Here is a 6,627-nt window from a genome sequence, read left to right on the forward strand (position 1 = left end):
AGAAAACATTAGTTTGACCATAACATAAACATAAGGAACTGGAAACAGGGGACCTTGTCCTCATGTATGGTGTTGGAAGCACCAAGAAAAAGAAAGCCAAATACAGAGGGTTAGGACCTTTTAGAGTGTCTAAAATCACCCCTCAGGGGTCGGTTCGAATTGAAACCATCGAGGGAGTAGAAATTGAAGGATACATCAACCAGAGCAAACTCAAAAAGTATTAAAAATCCCTAACCTAGGAAATGCTTGCACAAGAGAATCTTCTAAAGTAAAAGAAGGAGATAGCCAAATAAAAAAATCAGACAAGCTCAAGAAGAAGCCAAGGCAAAGTAGAGACTTCAGGGAAAAATCCTACATGCGAACATGGCTTCACTCACCTTGCTTAACGAGGATGACCTAGACATTGAGCTTGCATGTTTCAGTGTAAAAGTCTCTACAAAAGAGAGTCACACTAAGAGAATTGCATTAATTGATACGGGATCAAGTTATAACTTGATCTCCTATGAAACATGGGTAGCTCTAGGCAAACCTCACCTCGAGGCCCCTAATGCACAAGTTCATAGTAGTGTACATTTGTCACATAAAAACTGTGGGATTTTTTAATGTTAATATTTTTATCAGAAATAATCCCTTGGTTGGAAAGGTGTTTGTCATGCCTACAGGATCCATGTAATAAGAGATGATTCTTGGAAGATCCTAGATTTGCGCCAATAATTTCACATCTAATGAAAAGAACAGGCAGCGCAAATTAATGATGGCAATTACACCATCACCGTGCCATTATGGATTCCATGAAATAAAGGCATTAAAAAACGTTTGAGCCCATTTTGGGGAACTCTAAGGATTTCACATGAGAATATTTCTCTAAAAATGGAGGCATGAAAAATTTTCAGCAAATTATACTCTGAGCTTTCCGATGGTATATAGCATGATGGGGGTTGGACAACATGGGAAGTGAAAGATACTGAGAAGATTCCTTTCTTCTCCCAAAAGATTCACCCATGATGGGGGTTGGACATGGGAAGGGAAAGATACCAAGAAGATTCCTTTCTTCTTTTCGGGAAGAAAGGAACCTTCTCGGTATCTTTCCATTCCCATGTCCAACCCCCATCATGCTATATATCATTAGAAAGCTCTCACAGAGAGTAGGTCCTGAAAATGTAAAATCCAACAAATTTGGAGCTGATTTGCTGAAAATTTTCCATGCCTCCATTTTTAAAGAAATGTTTTTATATGAAATCAAACTTGCTCTAATGAAAACAGGCAACAATGACATGTGACATGGAACCACCAGTACCAAAGAAAGCAGAGGCCATAATAGAGAAAGCATCAACGCCACAACCTCATCTCCATACAGCAAAACCACAAGCAAAGTAGCAATAGTATCTAGTACATCAATAGTGGATTCCTGAAGCCCAACTTCAAGCCCAAGGGTACTATGATACAGACGAGACCTCATGGGGATCATGCTAAAAAAGCCATGCTACAAGCAAGGGACTAGGAAAGAACCCCAAGGATAGGAAGCAATATTCCAAGCATGCCCGCACTCAACTCAGCATTCAAAAGTGGTGGGTCTGAAAATACTTACTAATAGCACAAGGTTACTATATCAAGGGAATGCAATGGTATGGGTTTGAAAATACTTATTAATAGCGCAAGGTTACTATCAAGGGAATGCAACGGTATGGGTACCTAAGACCAATCCAAGACCCAATGCTGTGTGCACCTTGAGGAAAACAGAAGAGGCCCATAAGCACAAACAAAATCAAGTGATAAAGAAGAACCAACATTGTTCTCGAAAGAAAGTTGTTCAACCAAGTAAATAGGGGAGTGCGACACCGCCAACATCATCCAACCAAGGAGAAAGAGTTGAACAAAATTATGGACCAGACGTGCACTCACATGCACAAGAAACAGCATAGGTTCACCAAGATTTGGTGGATGCACTCCTCAACTGGATGGAGGGAAAAATCAGAAGCTCTCACTCTGAACTGAAGCAGTTGTTGCAACAAGAAATACCCATAGGCTCCAAAGTACCCCATTGGTTTATGTGGTAATAAATAGAGAAGGATCATAAGAGGTACCCATCCCCAAGCAAGTGGGTACAAGGTCCCTCTTTTCGTGTACATTTTCATGCATTTTTCCTCCTCCTCTTTTCAGAGCATGTGCATTCATCATCTTTATCACATGCTGGGCTCGTTTGTATTGATGTTCATCCTCTTCTCATTGCTTTGCGACCATCAATTCACAGGTAGGAGTTCCACTTAAACCTTCAAGTGCTTCATTTGTTTGCATATCATATTGTGGAACTCTTTAAAGATACATTGCACACATTCTGCAAATCGTAATTGGCTATGTCTTTTCCCTTCATTTCATTGATTTCCTCTTGTCATCACTACACGTGCATGTGAGGAGCGACCTCTTTCCCCAAAACGCCTCACACGGGCAAAAGTTATTAACCCGTGAAATAGCAGTCTAGTATTTCGCAGAGTCCACACCAACCTCTCGGTTGGCCTAACACTGCCCAAATCTCTTATAAATCCTTGATTCATACCATAGATAACCACTAACAACACACACAACTCTTTTGTTTCACAAAATAAAACACTGCTACTTCATGTGTTTAGCATTTCACGCGCTAACATTTCATGGGCTAAGTGTTTCACGACTTAAGGCTTTCACGCGTTAAGCCCTTCATGACTTAAGCCTTCACAGGTTAACCCTTCATGGCTTAACACTTCATGGCTTAAGCCTTCACGGGTTAACCCTTCATGGCTTAACACTTCATGGCTTAAGCCTTTCACGGATTAACCCTTCATGGCTTAACACTTCATGGCTTAAGCCTTCACGGGTTAACCCTTCACGGCTTAACACTTCATGACTTAAACCTTTCACGCGTTAGCGTGAAAGGTTAGCATTTCACGCGCTAACACTTCACGGGCTAAACCTTTCACAGCTTAAGAATTTCACGCGTTAAGCCCTTCATGGCTTAACACTTCATGGGCTAAGCTTTTCACGGCTTAACACTTCATGACTTAAGCCTTCCACATGTTAAACCTCTCAACGGCTTAACGCTTCACATACTCCAACACTTCACGGCTTAGACTTTCACGTATGTAACTTCATGACTAAGAACTACTTCCTGATAAAAACTAATGCACACCTGTATTGCTCACCCCACTAACATCCTTCCCATCAAGCATCAACACACACTCACACACGTACCCAAAATAAAAAGACCACGAGCTCTTACCAGTCATTATGATTGATGTTCTTTTCAATGCTATAGACAGCCTCCTCTCAAAGGGAATCCAGCTATAACTTAGGCTAGTACCAAAAGATCACCAATGTGAAAAAAAACAAGAGAGTACTACTCGGTCGAAGTTTAGCTATCTTGGGCCATATGCACAAAAGTTCCAGGGCTCTCTGATCAACAAGGACATACAGACAACTCACGGAAAGATTATGCTCCAGTACCATAGCCCAAAGTGTTTGCAGATATTGGAGGACACGAAGGTTAAGAACAAGCTGGAGAAGGTGGGACTTGGATGAATGGCAGAAATCCTCCCCCACACTATCAACACAACCTTATGTGAGGAGTATTTGAAATCTTATGACAAAGCCACCAAGAGAGGTACAATAACAACGTCAGAAAGCAGGTCCTTATCACAGAGGAGTTGATACGCAATGCTCTGCAATTTCCCCCACCCATCCCAACGCATGTCCACAATTTTGAGAAGATGCCCATGGAAGACATTCTGAAGAGGATTTCCCATTACTCTAATGGGGAAGAATACGATAGTATAAGGGATGAAGTAGATGAAAAAGCTTGCAGAGCCATGTCCATGCTCATGCAGGTAAAACTTGTGGGGATAGATATAACAGGGTACCCCTAAACTGCATAGCTAAGGTCCATGAAGAAAAAGAGGAAGACTAGGAGAGTGGTACATAGAGAAATGAAGAATTGCCTCAAGTCACACTAATCAAAGGTTTATAACCCCTATCTTCTTACTAAGTTCTCAGCCATGCAGCTAACCTTCCAGTTCTAGAAGGTACCCTAGGCTAAAGGGTCCTTGGAACCATCTACTATCATTCCTGAAGAGCTGCAAATAAGGACAAGTGCTTTTAAAAAACACTAAGGAGATACTGCAAGAGTTAAAGAAGGGCAAGAGAACCAAGAAGGACAAAAAGATGAGGGGGATCCTCCAGTAGGTTGAAGCTGAATCCCACTGACATAGACGTAGAAGTAGTATAAGAGATAACTTCATTGAAGCAGGCGCGCTAGAGCACAAGAAATTGAAAAGATAAGCATACCAACAAGCGCAGCTTCTGAGTTGCCACTTACACACCACCCTCAAGTCCTACCTAGGTGGTATTCCCAAACCTCCCACCACTCCGCAACTCTGTCATCTTGGATCAACCACCTTCAGTAGAGATTGGTGCAAAAGAGGCTCCAGAAGAATAGGTGCCTCAAACAGATGTAAGTGCAAGATATGAAGAAGCTACATCAACACAACCAGAGGCCACAGAGGAAGGACATGAAGCTGAAAAGACAAAGAGAGCACAAGAGCCTACAAGCCCTAGCAAGAAGAGGCAAATAGAAGATGAGGGCACAATCAGAAAAGGTTCCTTCTTACACAACTTAGAGGCTGATCGATTCCTACAAGAAACCATGGAAGGCCTCGATAGCATGTTGCAACTGCAAATCCGCGAAACAGAGGGCTCGGCCTCCACAAGTGCCTCTATTTGGGAATAAGAGCAAAGGGTATGGCGATGTCATTTACTTACTACTCACATGCTACATGACAAGAATGCCACCCTATAGAAACAAGTACAAGAAGTGACGGACCAAGTGTGAGCACTTAAGGAGCAAATGGTTGCAGGAGATGCAACACATAGAGAGGTAATACTCAAAAGCTTAAAAGTAGCAAAAGAGCAGAAAAATAGATTACAAACATTAGAAGAACACAAAAAATTGCTTAGCAAAACAGTTGTTCAAAGAATCAAAGAAAATACGGAGCTCAAAGCACAAGTAGACCAAGCCAACGAGGAGCTTCAAAAGGAAGTGGTACATGCAAGAGAGAAAGGAGAGCAACATACACAATAGCTTAAGGACGCCCATGCCACACTCCAAGCCAATGAATAAGGATTTACAAAGCACATAGCTACACTCACTGAAGCCATTGCTGCAAACCAAACATAGAGTGATAAACCTTCCAAAAGAGAGAAGCTGAACAAAGCCCATGCTACGAAGATCAAAGCCTTCAATGAGGTGATCACTACAAGAATTGTGGAAATAGATTAGATGCTGGCCAGCCAGCAGCAAGTGCTTGAACATATAAATCAGCAAGCTAAGCAATAGCCAGAGCTTGACAGAGGACTGGCTATAGCAGATTACAGATGCTAATATAGGGGCCACCGCTACACGAAGGGAACAAGAAGAGGCTACAAGAAGATATGAGGAACTAAGTGTAGCTAGAGAGGTGCGTGAGGCTGCCATCTCCGACCTCCTTTTTACCAAAGAATCAAGGATATAAGAACTGGAATGCCAACTCGCCATCCAACAAAGGACTCAAAGAATGGAACCAACTGATGAATTACGACTCCTCATCAAACACACCTCAGAGATACGTTCATTGCCAGTAACTCGTCAGGTCCCTCCTCAAACACTAACCTTTTTTTAATCTACACTAACCCTATCTCTCCTTCAATACAAGATTAACCTTACAGAAGACCTCAATCTAGGAGACCTCACACTTGCCAAAATACAAAAAGACCTCAGTCTAGGAGACCTCACACTTGCCAAAATACAAAAAGAGATGCCGACACCACCATTGTAATGGAAATTCTGTGGGGGGATATAGTGTTAACTGACCTAGCTAATATCTTTTTCCACCCCTTACATCCCATAGTGCTCAAACTTTGTAGTTGGTTTTGGGTGCTACAACAATCGGACATCTTAGATAACAGTGTCGATAAACTCAACCTGTTTATGCCAGATGATATTCCAATAACACTCGCTAACTACTAGGTTGTTGCAAGAAGCTATCAATGGTTCATTAGCCACCACGACTGGATAGAGGTTTATAATACCCATCAATATCTAAATCTTTTAGAATCCACCTTATATCATCCTTTTGCTATTATAAACTTTATCAAGCTATCCATAAGCATTTGGAGTCTATGCTCGCTACTACTGTGGTTTATAATTTTGATAAAAAGAACATATTGAATATCCTAAAATAACTACAAAAGATATAACTGAACTCCAAGAATTTATGAAAACTAACAAACCCAACCACCCACGCCCAAGTTCAGGAGAGGGTCAAGAAGAAACACAAGGCTCCTCTATTTTAGCTACTTATCTTGTGTTCTCTTCACTCGCAAATTACTGAATCCCTTTATGAGTGTAGCTTCTACTAACAAAATTAAGGCAGATTGCACATTCTCTCTCTTACATTCTATCCCTGTTGATATTCCCACTAACCCTCTCACCCCCTCGAGGCGATGCAGGCACCCAATTGGTTTCCACCATGGCCACTTGACGAGGTATGTAATATCCAACCTCAGGATAACATTGAAGCTTTTACTGACATAACTTTTCTTGAGTCCTTGATAGCTGCAAAA

Source organism: Cibotium barometz, chromosome 9 (assembly GCF_041138505.1).
Source record: "Cibotium barometz isolate CiBa-2024 chromosome 9, ASM4113850v1, whole genome shotgun sequence".
Classification (NCBI taxonomy): Eukaryota; Viridiplantae; Streptophyta; class Polypodiopsida; order Cyatheales; family Cibotiaceae; genus Cibotium; species Cibotium barometz.